This window comes from Parus major, chromosome 24, assembly GCF_001522545.3.
Source record: "Parus major isolate Abel chromosome 24, Parus_major1.1, whole genome shotgun sequence".
In the NCBI taxonomy this organism is placed as follows: domain Eukaryota; kingdom Metazoa; phylum Chordata; class Aves; order Passeriformes; family Paridae; genus Parus; species Parus major.
This window is the reverse complement of record NC_031792.1, coordinates 2,836,164-2,854,043: the sequence shown is the minus strand read 5'-3', so window position 1 is coordinate 2,854,043 and position 17,880 is coordinate 2,836,164. Positions and strand designations below refer to the sequence as shown.

The 17,880-nt window shown below is 47.8% G+C and overlaps 1 long non-coding RNA gene across 4 annotated transcripts in view; it reads left to right on the top strand.

The window, feature by feature from the left end:
* The window catches only part of LOC107214406, a 131,500-nt gene that overhangs the window by 68,028 nt on the left and 45,592 nt on the right, over positions 1 to 17,880 (top strand). For all 4 annotated transcript variants that reach the window (XR_001524936.3, XR_001524935.3, XR_001524933.3 and 1 more), the window contains exon 7: positions 2,005 to 2,129. This is a non-coding gene — a long non-coding RNA (uncharacterized LOC107214406). The remainder of the gene's footprint in view (positions 1 to 2,004; positions 2,130 to 17,880) is intronic.

Below are 17,880 nucleotides of genomic sequence, written 5' to 3'. Positions count from 1 at the left end.
TGTGGTCCCGTTGAACAGGAGGGATCTGAGGGACGTTTTGATCTCTTTGCTGCCACATCTCAGCAGGCACCAAGCCCCTCTTTGGAGGAATGGCCATCCTGATGCACAAACACATCTCTGGAAGGGGTTTTGGGATCAGAAGTGGGGCTCCTCTGCAGGTGGAGAGTCCTGCAGGGGCTCAGTGAGCTGGGCTTTGAGCTGAGCTGGGAGTTGTCGCCTCTCACTGTCCCCAGGTGTCACCGTGTACCCTGGCCATGGCAATTTCTGTGTTTATTATAAAAAATGTTGTGCTGTGCCAGAGCCAAGAGCTTCAGCCGTGCCTGGAGAGCCACTTCTGCATCTCTGCTGTGCCCTGGTCACACTTTTGGGGCCATGGGACTCATGTCTGACCCCTCCTGGAGCCTTTTGCCACTCTGGAGGCTCTGCTGGCCCTGGCAGTGGCTGAGCTGGGACGCTGGAGGAACATTCCAGAAGCCAATGCAGTTGTAACCTGCCCAGAGGGAAGCTTCTTCCTGCTTAGCTCCTCACAAAGACACAAAATAAGGTGCAGGGGGCACAGTTCAAGTGCAGCAAGTGCACGCTGTATTTAATAACCTGTAAATCTCACCGGGGTGAAGTGACAACAAATTATTGGAGTCACTTACAGACAAAAGTGACCCAGTGGCTGCAGTGAGACCAGTCAATGGCAGGTGAGGTGGTAGAGCCGTGGTTTTTTTTGGTTCTCCTCCTGACTGTCCTTTTAGTGTTAAAACAAAGGAAGAAGTGGTCATTACTTCACCTATGACAAGGGATTTTTTCCCCTCCTCCTGCTCTAATGGGCTGCAGGTGTTTCACAGCCAGCCCAGTCTAATCAGGACAGACTTTCTGGCCACAGGCCAAAATTATAAAACTGTCCAGGGAGAGAAGAAAAGAAAAGAAAAGACAAGGGGTGGGGGAGTGTGGGAAGGAAAAAAAAAAAAAAATTAAATAAAGCAAGTGAGGGAGTCAATCCATGCTGAGATTTTGTACTTTTGTGTCTCCTGAAGTGAATACATCAGGAATCAAAGGTTTGCAAAGTCATTCAGGCTCTCCAAAGGAGAGGGGGAACCATCTGCACGCCAGGATGGAGCTCTCTCCTCCCCGTGGCTCCGGGGTAACCCTGGCGGAGCTCCACCAGAGCGGGATGTGGGATCCTGCCTGGCTGTGGGTTCCTGCCAGGATAACGTGTGGGACCAGCCCTGGAGTGCTGGATCTCCATAGTGACGGCTCCGCCGCGCCAGAGCTGCCAGGGAATCGCTGTGGGCTTGTCCACTCTTCATTAATTAATCCCCTTTCGGCAAAATTGGAGCTGCAAAGACAAGGCAGAGCTCTGCAGCTTCTCACCCTGTTGGATTTTAGTGCTGGCCTGCCCTTAAGCCCCGCATGGACAGCAATTCCCTGGAATTGCTGGAAGTTTGGGAAGATGGGATGGCAGCCCCCTGTGCCCCCTCAGCTGGGGCTGGGCTGGGGCTCTCCTGGGTGGGATCAATCTTGGGTGGGAGCCAAGGAGCAGCCAGGATGGGGGAGCACAGGAAAAGCTGGATCTGGCTGGCTCCCAGCAGTTGGTTTGCCTTGCCCCGAGGCACTGTGGCTAATGCTGAGAGATGGAGCCTCCAGAGGAGCCCCTGTGTCATTGTGGGAGGGCTCTGGGGACGCCCCTCACCTTCAGCTTCCTCAGGCAGCCCCTAAAGGTAAGTGAGATGTGTCCAAGCCTCAGGGCATGTCCATGGGAACAGTCGGGGTTTGGGGTCTGGGTAGCAGAATAATGAGCACGTCTGAGGTGAATGAATTCACAGGATTCCACACAGCAGAACCCAGCCACGGGGATCTTACCCAGATTTGTTCAGAGCCAGGCTTTGGTTGGGGCCAAATGCTTTATTTTGTTTGTTTATCTAAGATATGGGTTTGGATGCTTAGCAGGCAAAAAAAGAAACCCAACCAAACAACAGAACCATGAGTGATTGACATTAATTATTTTCATTTCAGATCTCCTTTTGGCAGCTGGATGGGAAGGGAATGCCATGGCCAAGGAGGGATTGCCAAGGAGGGATTACCAAGGTTCAAGATGTATTCCAAGGGAACACGAGTTCTGTGTGGCACCTCTACACCAGGTCAGTGCCTTCTCCCTGGACTCGCTGCCAGAGCTCTGAGGAGCATCCCTGATCGCTCAGGGTCTGCAGATGGCTTTAAGGGTGATCAAAATGGCACAGTGGAAATTCCCTGCTATCAGGAATTACATAGCCGCAAGGCTGAAATGATTCAGTAAATTGTATTTGATCAATTTTTTTTCTTATAGGAAGCAAATGGCTGATGAAAAGTTTCAGAAAGTGCTTTATAATCAGGCAGAGTGAGTCAGTTCTGTATTTTCTGCTTTTTTTTCCATTTTGTAATTGGTTGGAAAAGTCTGTGAGTTCTGGTTTGTTGTTTACAAAGTGCTGAGAACACCGTGACACTTCTGAAAATACAAATAATAGTGGCAGTGAACAGTAGCATCAGACCTTTTCTGATGGCTTGGAAATCCCTGGATTCTTTTATTCTCCACCCCTTGGAGTATCCTGTGCTTCCATTTCTGGCTTTGGATGCCAGTAAAGCACAGCTGGGGCTCTGGAGATGGGACACAGAACCACACGGATTTGGGCTGGCAGGGACATGACTTCATGTTCCTTTCTCCTTCAGCTTATCTGAGGGGAGGAAACTGGGGACCTTATCTTTTTCTGAGTGGAAAAACTGATTTCAAGTGCACATGTTTGAAGCTGCAGCAGTGAGCCAGGTTGGCTTGACTAAACCACAAAATCTGACTGAGCCTAATTAGAAACCAGGATGCCTCCCAGCACTTAAAGGTTGCTTTCAAGATTCTGATGAGCTGACAAAACAGATTAGTGAGAGGTGGGATTGGTATGAGCCATGTTTGGCATTTTCCTGCTTCGTGGCAGCAGCAAGAGGCCCTGTGTGCAGATCAGAGCCTCCCGTACGTGAGCCTGAGTGAATTCACTGCACAAAGCTCCCAGAGTGGATGGGGTGATGAAGTGAGGTGCTGCTCAGCTTAGAATTAAATGTTGTCAATTTTAAATGACAAGAGGAGAGGTTAAGACGAGATGTTAGGGAGATGATCAGAGGCTGGGCAGGCCCTGGCACAGGGTGCCCAGAGCAGCTGGAGCTGCCCCTGGATCCCTGGAAGTGCCCAAGGCCAGGCTGGATGGGTCTTGGAGCAACCTGGGACAGTGGAAGGTGTCCCAGGGGTGGAAGTGGATGAGCTTTAAGGTTCCTTCCAACCTAAACCATCCTGGCATTCAATGAAGGACAGCCCTGAGAACCCCAGGCTCTCAGAACTGATGCACAGAAAGCAGACATTGCAGTCTGCCCGCTCCTAAATCCTGCTGGATTGTCTGAGAGCAGGGCTGAGGGTTTCAAGAGTTCAAGGAGGGCCCTGCAGTAGTTTTTCACACGTTTCTTTCCAGGATTTGTTTTGCTTTGAGGCAGTGCTGGATCGCTGTGTTCCCCATCCTGCACATGGCAGTGTTGGATGGGGCTGTGCCAGGCTGGTGGTGAGGGCAGGGCTGGTTTATACTGGACACTGCAAACCTCCCAGTTCAGGGCCAGCAGGTGCTTTGGCCATCCAGGCCCTGCCAAGCTTCCTCCTGCTGCTCTCCCGAGTTCCAACATCCATCTTTGCCCATGCTGCTGTTTACAGTCTCTGCTCAGAGTCTGCAGTTTCCCTGGAGCCAGGGTTTTCCGTCCGAGGCGATGGAGCCGCTCCGACGCCCGCTGGCCCCGAGCACGGAGCTGAGCCGCCCCTAACAGGTCCCCCTGCCTTCCCTGCAAGCACATGATGAGAGGTTTGAGGCTGAGCAGACAGCTGGTACGCTCTCCCAGGGCAGCCTCTGTGTCTGGGCCTCCGTTTTTTTTGTCCAAATCCCATCTGACTCCTTTCCAAAAGCGGTTCCGTCTGTAAAACCAGACCAGGTGCCTTTGGTCAGGCTCATTCCTGAAATACCAGCTAGGAGCAAAAAAGCAGCTTGTATTGGTCTTTAAATAAGTAGGAAGATCATTACAAACTGGTTTTTGTTGGTTGGGGTTTTTTTTCCTCATTTAAAGCTTTTGAATCTTCCCTTACGCTTTCCAGATAGAAAACTGACCTTGCTTGGACCAGTCCCTGGTTCTAGATCTGATTTATTGCATCCTCTTTTAGGAGAGCTTCAAAACCACTCAGTGCCACCCTGCAGCCTCTGAAACCTCACCTCTAATTCACATTCTCTGCACCTTGACCTCTGGGGTGTTTCACCAAGAGCAAAGCTCCCAGCAGGTCAGATGGAAGGTTTTGCTGTCCCTTTCCACTCCTTAATCTGCCAAAACAGCGAGGGGGGAAAAGAAACCAAAAGCACCAAATAGACCTCACCAGCCAAATGTGGTGGAAGAGTTTAAAAGCTCTGGTGGCCTCTGAGCATTGGTTTAGTTCTGCATCCCTGCTCCCTGCCAGGCTTTGTCCCCCAGGCTGCCCTTCCTCCGAACAGTGCCACTGGCACGGGGCTGCTCCAGGGCTCCCGGTGCTGCCAAGGAGATGGGCCCTGATTTGGGAGAGGAGCTTTGCCAACCTTCTGTGCCGGGGCCTTTGCAAACTTCCCCGAAGCATCTGCTTTGTTTCTGGTGCTGGGTTGCCCTGAATGGTCCTTTTGTGTGCTCTGCCTGATGGCTCCAAGATAAATGTGACAGAATCCCCCGGGCACTGCGCTGCCCAGCGCGTCCCCGCCGTGCCACTCGTGTTTATATCGCTGTGCCACCCCCAGCTCTGCCAGCACAGCCAGAGAGGGACAGAGGGGACAGCTCTGCTGGGCCTCTGCTCTCAGGGTCAGCTGTGGGGACACAGATGGGATGAACCCTAATAATGCCACGAGGTGCTGTTGGGTCATTTGAGGGGCAAACAGAGGTGTGAAGCCACAGCAGAGCTGCACTCCTGCAGGTTGGCAGTGGCTGCTCCTTTGCACCCCTTGATGCTCAAAGAAGGTTTCCATTGGATATTTTGGAAAATTTGATTAATATTTAAGTGCAGGGAGCAGAAAGAAGTGTTTCTGCTTCTAGGACTCGCAGGCCAGCTTGCTGGAGTGTCCCCAGTTCCAGGCATCACCCAGAGGGAGCCGCTGGGAGCCCGGCTCTGCCCTCGCTGTCTCTGGACAGTGTTTGGCTGCTTTTATCTCTCCAGGCTGTCTGGGGGAGTCAGGGCTCCGTGCATTGCTCGGCATCTAATCTGCACTGCTGGACTCAGGCAGGCTCAGGGGGCCAGGGGGAGGGAGATAAGTAGGAGGGAGAAAGGTGGGAGTGGAAAATACCATCTTTGAGGGGACAGCAGGAAACCTGGGCTCGCTCACGTCTTGGGAATTGCTCAGGACGTGGCCAAGTGAGTGTTTCCTGATCCTCTCTTTGATTTTTTGCCTCTATTTTTCTCCCTCTTGAAGACCAGGAGGAAAAGCTGCCTAGTAGGGCTTGGCTGAGGGAACCCCAGCTTGGGGGATGAGCTTAGCAAATGTCACTAGAAAGTGTCCCAGGTAGGTGGAACCTTGATCCACCTCAAGGTAGGCCATTGCAAAGATTTTCTTTGTATTCTTTCCCTTTTTACCTGGATTTCCACTGACCATCACCTGCTCGGTCCAATCCTTGCCTACACCTGGAGAGGAGATCTCTGCCTGGAGGATGTTTTTTGTTCGTTGTTTGCTTTTTGCTGTGGAGAGGTGAATCCAGGTGGACACTAAATGAGGTTCCTCAGTGAGGGGAAGACAGCAGGAAAAATTTCTGACAGATAAAAGACATTATTGCTTCTGGATAAGAGGGATGGGAGGTGTTATTTGAGAGGAGAGGTGGGGCTGTGGAGCAGGGCAGGAAGGGGAGGTGATCAGCTGTGTCCTTTCAAGTGCCTCACACTGCAGCATCAAAGTCCCCACGTGAATATCACACACTGCCCTCTATGATTAAATTTGGGGATCCACTCACCCTTTCAGAGATCAATAACCCCATGCTCTCGGTGCAGGCAGAGCTGGGATCACAGGATGCTCATGGCACGTTCTGTGTGCTTCAGGGATTGATGCTGTCTGTTCTTTGTCTGGCCTGATGGAATCAATAAATGCCTTTGTAGGCACCTGTGTGGCAGGTGACGAGCTGAGCTGCTCGAGGTCGTTCAGCAGGGCAGCCAGCAGCCTTTGAAAAAGAAAAGGATTTTGATCCAGAATAGTCCTCATGTCCTACTTTCCCAGTCCCTAGGGCCAGCTTGTTCCTGGAGCAGGGCTCTGAATGCAAAGAGAAGAGAATTGTCTCCTCTCAGGGATGATCTAAGGAATCTGGTGTTTCTGCTGTCTCCAATCCTTTCTGTTCGCTCCAGCTGTCACCTGTTTTGTTCCTCCTGTGCCTCTCATTAACATCTTGGTGACAATTAGGTGAGGGATGACGTGGCAGGTTTATGATTTAGTTTCTGGTTGCTCTGGGTGCTCAGGCATTGATGGGAACTGTTGGTGTTTGTATGAGCCCAGTGCTGCTTCATCAAGGTGAAAAGAAATTTGGATTCGGACCCCTCTGGCTTCTGTCACCGCTTGAAACCACAGCTTGACCCCAAATGGACCCAAATTTTCCATTCAATACACATTTCCCCTCATTCAGCCTGAGCCCAGGAGTGACACAGCCTCATTCAGAGCCATGAAAACAAATGCAAATCCCTGTGCCGTGGTTTGTTCTGCTGGATTAGCCCATTTTCCCCCCGGATCGATGCAGGGGCATGTGCAGGTGTTTTCTCTGTGGCAGCCCTGGCATGCAGGGGTTTGGAAGAGCCACTCTGGAAAGGGCACTGCCAATAAAAGGGGTTTTTTCAGGATAAAAGAATGGATGCAGAATCCTGACCCTTTGGACCACATATCCTTCCATCCCTGGGACCCTTCATCATTCCTCCCACCTTCTTGCAGCGCTGGAGGATTATCACTGTAAAATAAAGCAGCCCTGGTAGGACGGGCTTTTTAATTTTATTTTCTTTTATTTGCTCAGGGGTTTAAAAATGGTATCTTTTAACCTGTCAGTTTGCATTTACAACACAGCTGAGGTTTGAAAGAGGCTGTCCAAAATGAAACCCAAGAGTAATAGGAGTGTGTTAGGGGAGCCAGTAGGCATTGAATAGTCTCTGTGGTGGCAGAAAAGCCTTAGGCTTCAACTGATTGCTAATTATGTGGCTTTATTCCTTTTTAAGAAAATACCATGCAAGGTTTGTGAAGGAGGTAAAGTGTGTTAATCTGTGCAGAGTTACCAATTTTGGGGTTGGTGGTTTTTTCTTTATTTTTTTCCCCCTTGTATTTTTTTAAAAAAAAATTTCCCATGCCTCGATTTGGTTTTACAGCCTGGTTTGAAAACGAAGCCACATTCTCAAGTCCTGCCACCCATCTCTTAGAGGCCCTGTGTAAAGGGCACAAGTTATTCCACCTTAAAAAGAAAAGGGGAAAAAAAAATGGGAAAAAAAAGCGCAAAACCCACGCTGTGCAGAGAGGGAGAGAGTTACAGCGAGTGGGCCCCCCGCTTTTCTCTGAGGGGGAATGTAAGCAGATCCTGCCTGAAACTGCTTCACTCAGCAGTTTTCAGCTTGTTTTAATTGGCCTGGCCTGAAAGAATTCTGAATGCTGTACCTGTGCCAATGAAAATGCAAATGTTTAAATGTTTCCCTCAGCCCGGGCTCGTGGGGCCTGTCCCCAGCACGGACACAGGGACGGGGTGGGAAACGGGCAGGCCTTGCCCTAACTGTGGGACAAAGGGCTTTGGAAAATCAAGTGTGAGCAGGGAGAAATGCAGGGTTACCTGCTGCAAGTCCAAAGGGCTTTGGAAAATCAAGTGTGAGCAGGGAGAAATGCAGGGTTACCTGCTGCAAGTCCAGCAAATTCAGGAGCTTTGTGTTGCCTGGCACTGGGCTGGGGGATCCTTGGCTTTTCTCTTAACAGATTTTGGTTTATATGTGCAGTTTTCCTGTCAGGAATGTGCCCTGGGGCATCCCTGCAGCCCCTTGGGGCGGTGCTGGTGGGTGTTCTTGGAAAATTGAGCTCTTAAACTGATCCCAGACTCCCAGAACATGCAGGGATGGGCAGGGTGGGCTCTGGGAGGGCCCAGTTCCCATTTCACTCCTCTGGATAGGAATGAATCCATTTCACTCCATTGGACTGAACCTGGTTTAGGGAGTGTTTGTAGGGTCACAGGAAAGGATTGCAGCCCCTTATCCCACTTTTCTGCTGTTAATTCCCTGGAGATGCTGGTCCTACACAGGATTGTCCTTCATTGAACCCCAGAATGGTTTGGGTTGGACAGGACATTAAACCTCTTCTCCTTCCACCCCTGACAGGGACAGGGACACCTTCCACTGTCCCAACCTGGCCCTGGACACTTCCAGGGATGGGGCAGCCACAGCTGCTCTGGGGAATCTATTCCATCCCAAAGCATTTCTTTTTATGCTGTTCATCTCCAGAAAGAAGCAGCATGAACTAAAAAAACCCCCAACAAACACCAGAGCAAACGAAAGCAGCAATAATTCCTTTGAAATTACTGATTTTTTTGTGTTAGCACACCCCATGTGGGGCTGGGCTCCAATATTCCTCACAGATGGAAGTTTTCCTTGTGCTGGGCATCCCTCAGGGTGACCACTCTTAGTGCAGATAACTCCACAATACAAATATTACAAATTAAAAGCACGTTCGTAGGCATCCACAAATCATCCTCCCTCCTAAAGGGCACATCCTAAAGTTCTGGAATGAGAGAAAAAGAAAAATTACCTGGCTCAGCTTCTTTTTCTTCCTCATGTCAGATAACAGCCCAGCTGTGAATTGGGAAAAGAATTAATTTTCAATAACTGGTTGATCAATTCTTTTCTGTCTTTGCAATTCCCTACTCGATAATGAATATGCATCCCCTGCATTTTCCATAGAAATATCCAGCATCTTAGGGTATTTAAAATTAGATCTGTATACATTTACAGAGTAATGATTATTCTGAATTTCATCCGAGGCAATTAAAAAAGCATCATGATGACATTTAAGGTGATATTTTTCTCCCCTATGTTAAATAATTATAAATAATAATAATGATTAAACAAATTATTCTGTTCCTCCCAGTCTGGATCAACCTTTAGGTTAATAATCTAAATCATTAAAATTCATCTGTCTCTCCAAGGATTGAGTAGTTAAAAAAAAAACATTGGAGGAACCTTTCTGCAGAAGGGTGATTGATAATTACCAAAGCAAAGATGTTTTGTGGGTGAAAAATGGGGCAGCTCAGCAGATTGATTGGGTTTGATGCTGGTTGGGTTGAGGTGATGTTTTCAGCAAGTAAACTTCTTTTTATCAGTTTTTTCAGCTGGCATCCTCTTTGAGAGATGATGCAGGGTTCAAGTCCAAACCAGTTTCCCATCAGGCAAAGCCATGGGGTGACCTCAGGTCACTGAGGGCCATTTTTGGAGATTATTTGTTAATTAGAATAGGAGTTAGGCTCTTATACCTGTAATTTTTTATTATTTTTCCTCAAACTGCCTCTGCAAACGAGATCTTCGTGGCTAATTTAAATAATTTAAAATCCAGAGTTGAGACTGGAAGTGTCCATCATTTCCTCTACTTTAGGGTTGGCTGATTTACCCCAAGGTCTGCCTAAATCTCTTTATTTGGGATTTAAAGCACCAAAACAAAGAGTTGAGAATGGCAAATCCCCTTTTGGGAAACCCAGCTTTTGGGACTCAACTTTTAGAAAACCCAGCTTTTGGGCAACCCAACTTTTGGGCAACCCAAATTTTGGGAAACCAAACTTTTGAGAAACCAAACATTTAAGAAACCAAACTTTTAGGACTCAATTTTTTGGGAAACTTAACTTTTGGGAAACCCAACTTTTAGGACTCTTCTTTTGAGAAACCCAACTTTTAGGACTCAACTTTTGGGAAACCCAAATTTTAGGACCCAGCTTTTGGGAGATTACAGCTGAAAGGTGAATCAGGTTCAAGCTCTCAGCCCCTTTTTCTGTAGACATTGCAACAATAAAGTAGGGGAAAAAAACCCCAAAATTCTGTTGAGTAGAGCAGTGCAGGATCACTCCCTGAAAGGTGTTTGGGCTCTTTTGGACACTCCCCTGGATAATCAGAGACTCTCCTGGCCACGAGGAGCCGAGGCAGGATGGATTTCCAATGAGGGGAGGGAAGATCAGGCTCTCCCTGCGGGCTTTATTGGATTGTGCCTTGCTCTTTGCAGAGTTTCTCAGGAGTTATCTGGGTTCATCCATCTTCCCCCCTCCCTCTGGGCTATTAAATCCTTTCCCATCCTGCTACAACCAAGCTTTTATGTTGTCTTTATAAATTGCTTTTTTGTTGTTGTCGAATGTGACTGAGGTTTGCAGGAAAACAATCTCCCTTCAAAGGAGTTGAGACCAAATGGATTCCCTAAATACAGAATTGGAATAAGGGTATGGAAACACCCCCTTCAGAGGAATTGGGATCAAAAAGATTCCCTAAATAAAGAATTTAGAATAAGGATATAAAATAAGGGTGTATGAACATCCCTTTTCAAAGGAATTTGGACCAAATGGGTTCTCTATATACAGAATATGGAATAAAGATAAAAAATAAGGATGTATAAACACCCCTCTCAAAGGAATTGGGGCCAAATGGGTTCCCTATATACAGAATATGGAATAAAGATGTAGAATGAGGATATAGAAACCCTCTTTCCAAAGGAATTGGCCAAAATGGATTCCTATATATGGAATGTAGACAAAAGATATAAAATATGGGTATGAAAACAGCTCCCTCAAAGGAATTGGGACCAAATACTTCCCTACATAAAGAATATAAGGATATAAAATAAGGGTATATAAACACCCTCCTTCAGAGAAATTGAGGCAAAATAGATTCCCTATATCCAAAATTTGGAATCAAGGTATAGAATAAGGGTGTACCTGTACCCCCTTCAGAAGAACTGGGACCACAAAGATTTCCTGTGTAAAGAAGACAGACTAAGGGTGTGGAATAAGGATATATGAACACCCCATTCAGAGGAGCTGGGACCAAATGGATCCCCTACATACAGAATATGGAATAAAGATATAGAATAAGGGTATATAAACACCCCTTTCAGAGGAATCGGGGCCAAATAGGTTCCCTAAATACAGAATATGGAATAAGGATCTATAAACCTTCAAAGGAATTAGGGCCAAACAGATTCCCTTTATCTGGAGTATAGCCTAAGGATATACAGAACACAGACAAATCTGGGGGACTTTGCAGTTCCATCTGCTTTCACTGCACACAGATCCTGGATGCTGGTAACTCTCCTCTGTCTCACTCTTTCCCCTATTTTCCCCTTTTAAACACATTTTTATCCTCCCATCCCCTCCCTTTCCTGCCTCCTCAGCACCCTGGGTATCCCTTGCACCTCAGTGCCTTTATCCCAGCTCCTCTGGAAACACAGGGATTCTCCTGAGCCCAGCCCAGCCCGCAGCCCCTGCTGCTGCAGACAGACAGACAGACAGACAGCCTGCCTGCCATGCCCTGGAGAACAGCCCTGCTCAGGAAATGTAGCTATTTCCGCTCTGCCTGCAGTCAGGAAATGAGGAGGAGGCAGAGCTGAAGATATTTTTTGAATTTGACAGGATTTTTTTTTCCTCTCTTTGGAGCAAGGAATGCTCAGGGGGGTGCTGGAAGCCGAGGAGGCGCTGTCGGATTTTGGGGTTATGTTGGACTCTGGGCTTGTGTCAGAGCCGGGTTAAGGTTTGGGATGTGAAAGCAGAAAAATGGGATCAAATGATCCAAAGATTCAAAGCCAAAATAGTAAACATGACCTCATAAAGAGTCTCTGCTTTCCCTTGCTGACGTCCTCATTTGCTTGTTTGACTTTAAACCAATTTTTTTTTCTTTTTGGAGATGGTTTTGGTTTCAGCGTTTGACGTGGAGCTAAATGATTTCAATTAAAATGGAATCATTTTAATGCTGTTCAGAATCCAGAGCAGCACCTTTAGGGTGCTGCACGTGTGGAAATTCCCATCCGATCCCACTGCACTGAAAAGGGATTCAGCTCCCACATTTTAATATTGGCCCACTTTTACATTCATTTTAAATAGATTTTCTTCAAATTAATCTCATGAGATTGTAAAGCAGTCAAGGGTGCTTTAGTTTTAATGGAAGATGTGTGGCTAATCCCCTAGATTTTTTAAAAATCTCCTTCCTATTAGAGGGAACATCCTGGAAATTCCTACTGCAAGTAGTGCTTGAAACCCTGCAAGTGTTTCCAGTGGAGATGGAAAAATAATAATGGTGATCATTTAGTGGTGTTTGAGAAATTTGTTGGTTTTAGAGTTAAACAGAAGATAATTCCTGCAAAATATTTCAGATTTAGCTCTTTTCAGAAACAGGCCCAGACTTTCTCTGAAGGAAGGTTTTCCTCTTCCTAAAAAAATAGATTTGATCAGAATTTGCCATTTCATCAAAATATTGACAATTTTAAAAAGGCAATGTGTATTCACAAGGGATGGATTAAAAGGGTTCTGTGTTGACATTTGATTTTTCTTTAATATGTGAAAAAATATGAAAACTACTCAGAGGTAAAACACAAAAAGTAATTTCTAATGAGAGATAAAACATTTGTTTGAAAGTTTTTTAATGGAGTTTTACAGGATATAAAGGTTTTTCCCGGTGTCATTCCCCACGAAAATGTTGTTGCACCATTATCCTGATTTTTCCCAGGGTGTTTCCATCACGGTTCCCTGGAATCTTGTGGGATTATGGCTGAAATATGATCTCCATTTGTTGATGTTTTGGGACCAGAATCCCAAACCAGAGGCCAAAATCCTGCCATCACCTCAGGAAGGGCCTCTGCCCTAAGTGTGGCTATTCCAAGAGTTCCTACAGCAAACCTTTCCCAAGGAAGGGATCCATGGAGCAGCTGGATCTGCACCCCAAAGCAGCCAGATCTCATGTCTGTGCCCCTGGAGCCCCACCTGTGCTGTTTAGGAATTGGAAATATGTGCTTGAAATTCCAAACTGGGATCCCAGCTGGATTTTCATCCTGCAGATCCTTGGTCTTTTTTTTTCCTGCAATCCCAAAATCCGCTTTACTGTGCCACGCCGTGTTTGGCTTCCCACAGGTGGAATCAGTGGTTTGGGCTGGAAAAGACCTTAAAGATCCTCATTCCGTGTTTAGGTTGGCAAAGGAAGTTGAGTGTGCTCGAAGAGCAGCAGGGCCATGGATTGCAGCTCTGGAGAGACAAAAAGGAGGGAAAAAAGCTGAAATTATTTTCTCATGGTCATCCAGAAGGGAAAACAGGCAGAGATAAATCTGACCTGCACTGCTGAGCTCGTTCCCTCAGCACCCAGTGCCTCCCAAGATCCCTGATATTCCCACTGAGCTCAGCTGTGGCCAAGGAAACACAAATATTGTTCCTCAGGTCCCCATCCCAGCCCCGTTAGCACCACCCATCACTCCAGAGGGTGTCTGGAGGCTCAGTGAGGCGCTTGGGATTTCGGCTGGTGCCTGCAGGAGGAGCGTCCAGTGTGCTTGGTTTGGGTTTTCTGTGGCAGAGCACAAATAACATTTGCTCACGAGGCAGAGCAGGGACACAGTGCCAGAAATAGAGGCTCCCAACAATGCTGCAGGATGTTGCTGTGGTGTTATCATATGATTCATCCACTATGAGGCTGAACAATCAGTAACCTCAAGACACTCTCACTTTCACGCCCTCTGACACACATTCCACTGAGGACAAATATCCTCTGCGTGAGTAAAACCTCAGGACTGGGGTTTTTTAACTCGTAAAGGTCACTCTGTGAGTGCTCAGATGTTGAGTTTGAACTTTGCTGCCCGGTCCTTGAGCGTGGGGAGGGTTTCTGTGAGTGCTGTGAAGTGCTGGTTTAGAAAATCCTTTCTGGATGCTGATCACACTGATGGCTGTGGAGAGGGACTCCAAAAAGCCCATGGTGGAAACCACTGAAATCAATTACAAAGAGAATAAATTTGGCCCAGATGTTGTGATACAACTGAGCTGAAGGCAGGAGGGAGTTGGGCTGAGGAGGAGATCCAGGAAAGCTGGAAAAGACATGGCTGGAAGCATTCGGGGGTTTCAGGAGGGTTCTTCTCATGAAAAATTCCTTTTTCTTGGTGGCAGCTTGGAGAACACCTGGTACCAGGTGAGCAGCTGGATTTGGAGACTTTTAGTTTCAAATGAATGTCCCCAACCATGGAGAACAACTGGAAAATGGATGAGCTTCTATGCAATTCCTTCTGTTGGAAGTGTTTTGTTACTTTACCATGGCTGAGGGCCACCACTGGCTGTGCACTTGGCGATTGTGTTTATTTAATTGGATTTCAATTGCTCCTGGACCCCCTTTTCCGAGCTTGGCTCTTGCCGGTGGTGGCCCCTCCAGGTCTGGGCTGTTTTCCCTTGCGAGCTCGCAGCACTAGATGGCAGTGTAATGGCAAAAACCCTGCCCTGCCGGGGAGGAAAAAGCTCATTTCACCCCCAAAACCACCCGGGAGGAAACTTAAAATTCGAACACAAAACAACAAGACCTTAAAAATTCCTCTCCAATCTCTTTAAATTCCCACAACGGGCTCTGGGAAGAACCAAGATAGGTTCTTCACTGATGACCCAGTGGCACAGGAGTGATGCCAATTTGTGCCACCCACAGATTTGGCCCACAGCTGTACCACAGCCAAACTTGTACAGAATATTTGGTCAGGAGATTTGGGTGAGGTCGAAAATGCAGAAGCACCAAAACAAAAATGATATTATTCTTCAAAATGAAGCTCATCATTCCTCACCAGGATCATGTTTGGAGTTGCTTTGCAGCCCCAGAGGTTGTGCTGCAATAAATTAAGCTGTGGATCATCTCATTTCAGATCCCTGAAGGATCCAATCCCAATTTTGTGGCCCCAAAAGGGGATTTAAGTGGTGCACAGGCTCGATTTTCTGTAGGGAAAATTCCATGTCATGGAAGCACATGGGGTACGTGCATTCATGTCTGTTTTCTTAGGTCTGGATTAGCGCCCTGGTTTATGACCAAACCTTTAAAAAAGGAGGAAAATGTCACAGTATAGAAAAATAAACAGGGTAAAAAGAAATGGCAGAAGGACCAGGCTGAACATGGCCCTTTCTGGACGTCACCAAGACAGCTGCTGGCCCGGAGCGAGATCTGAAGGTCTTTGTTAGGAAACGTTATTGCTGAGATTTTCACTGTTTGGATTTCCTGTTTTCCTCACTTCTGGACCCTTTAACTTCTGTAATCTAAGCAGGGTCAGGTCTGGTCATCCGTGGGGAAACAGGCTGGCTGTGAACAACAAGTGCTGCTGTAGGTGAGCGCTGGGGAGGTGCTGGAGCCAGCCAGGATCCTCAGCACTGCCTGCTCCGACCTTCTGGGCACTGCTGGCCAAAAGACTTCCCTGTCTGGATGAAAAATACCCAGCCTTGATTTTGAAATGTTGAGTGATGGAAATCCACCCACTGTCCTTCAGGAGCACCTGCAGGGGGGAATTGCCTTTGGCTGATAAAGATGAGTGTCTTGGTTTTGGTCAAAACCTACTCAGGTTTAATCTCCTTGTGGTTCTACCTGTCTGTATTTCTCATGGAAATGTTTTGTACAAGTCTTTGATGCCCTTGGATAATGACAGGCTCCAAAAGATGCTCCAAGAGCCGTCATCTCCCAGATAAGATGTGAAAGTCTGATGGGAACCAGCTGATCTCTCTCAAAAACCATAATATTTTTAGGATGTGTCAAAATCCATTCAGGTCTGACCATCCACAAACTCCCCAGGCAGTATCGGTGTCACAAATGCTTTTAGCAGTCCTGGGCTGGGCTGGGGATCTCTCTGTCTCCATTGGCTGGACACTGGGACAATTTTCCTTGCAATAATTAAAGCAAATTCAGCTAGAAGGGATGAAATGAAAGCAGTGTGAAGGTGCAGGGTTGAAAATAAAGGTTTAAAAGTCCCACCCACTTGTTGGCAAGGGATTATAACCCCATGGTGGTAGGGGCTGTTATGTTGCTGTGTAAGATTCTTTGTCACTGGGTAATATTTAATAATTCTTCTGAGTGGAGTGATTAAAGCTGTTCAACATGTTCAACATGGCCAGGTGAGCCTGGGAGTAAATCTGTCTGTCAGCTTTGTGTGGAGTCTGAAGGAACAAGAGCCAAGGTGTGCTGAGCTTGTTCTCCCTCTTGGACATGCTTTTGGTGTAGAATAAACTTGTCACCATCCCTGGGGGATGACCAGGAATTCTGCTGAGTACCAGCAGCATCCTTCTTTTCCTTTTCAGCATTCAGCCTCCTACCTCAAACACTGGTTTTGGGCAGTTGGGTTTGCTCTGCAAGGTGATCTTCACATGGCTAAAAAGCTTCATTCCCTTCCTGATTATCCATGGTCCATTGTCTCAGTTACCCTCTGGCTTTTCTCGCTCATTGTGGCACTGCTCCTCCATGAGTTCTTTGGGACAGTGAAATCTTTCCAGCCACAACTCAAATTAAATTCAACTGAGAAGACTTTCACAGGGTTGGATTTATCCCAGGACCTCCACCCAACATTTTGGTTTTCACCTTGAAATCCATAGGTGGAATTGATGCCACGCTGGCTTTTAGGGCTCCTCATTTCAGGGCAGAGAAATCACTGGGGCTGTATCTCTTCGTGTAGGAGGAGATTTGGGTCTGTGCTTTGCTGGACGGGCAATGTGTGGCTCCAGTGAGGTTGTCAGGAATCTGAAGATGTCAGGGCACACTGAATGATGAATTTTGTGTGGAGCAAGAAGAGCCGGGGTGCTGCCGCGGTACCGGGAGCGCGTTCCCACCTCTCCTCTCCCGAGCAGGTGGACTGGGCAGCAGCCGCAGCTCTCCCGCTCCCTGACCTTCCAGCAGCGCTGCTCCAACAGGACGTGGTGATTTACAAGGCCAAGGGCCAGCAGGAAATTCCGACCTCCACCCCCCCGGAGCACGGAGGAAGCCGGAGCAGCTCCGTGACTCAGAGCCGCTCCTGAGTCACCGCGGCCGCGGTTCCTGCGCTCCGCTCCTGACCCTGCCGAGCCATTCCCTGAGCCCAGCTGGAATTCACTGGCCTTACTGGAGGAGGAAATGCGTGCTGGAAAAAAAACAAACAAACAAAAAAAAGGCCCGATTTGGTTAACGCTATTCTTTAATAAACAACTTATGGCAGGTGCCTGGCAGCTTATGATAATTAACGGGGTATTTATTGGGATCAGAAAATACGCTGAGCTGAACAAGTCTCTCATCTGTCCTTGGCTCGCTGCGGCGGGATGGGGTCATTGGCTGTCTGGCTGCAGATAATAAATCAAAGGGCTGGAGAAACTGCAGGAGAGAGGGCATGAACTGCCCGAACATTCAGCTCATTGTGGCAGAGAACGCGAAGCTTTCCCAGCCACATTTTCACTTATCTCCGAGCCAGTTATTCCCTGCAGGCGGCTGAGCTGTCCGAGTAAACAGAGGTCACTTTACCTTGCCTAAACAATGACTTTGCTATAGTGGCTGCCAGCTCCGGAGCAGCCAGGACGGGCTTTGAAAGCTGCTTGGGAGCGGGGATGCCAGGGAGAGCAGATCAGTCAGTCTGGAGTGCCTGGGCAGGATTTGGGATGCTCTGGGAGATGCTGGTGTGCCTGGGCAGGATTTGGGATGCTCTGGGAGATGCTGGTGTGCCTGGGCAGGATTTGGGATGCTCTGGGAGATGCTGGTGTGCCTGGGCAGGGTTTGGGATGCTCAGGGAGATGCTGTGGTGGTGCTCGGGCAGGATTTGGGATGCTCTGGGAGATGCTGTGGTGGTACCTGGGCAGGATTTGGGATGCTCAGGGAGATGCTGGTGTGCCTGGGCAGGATTTGGGATGCTC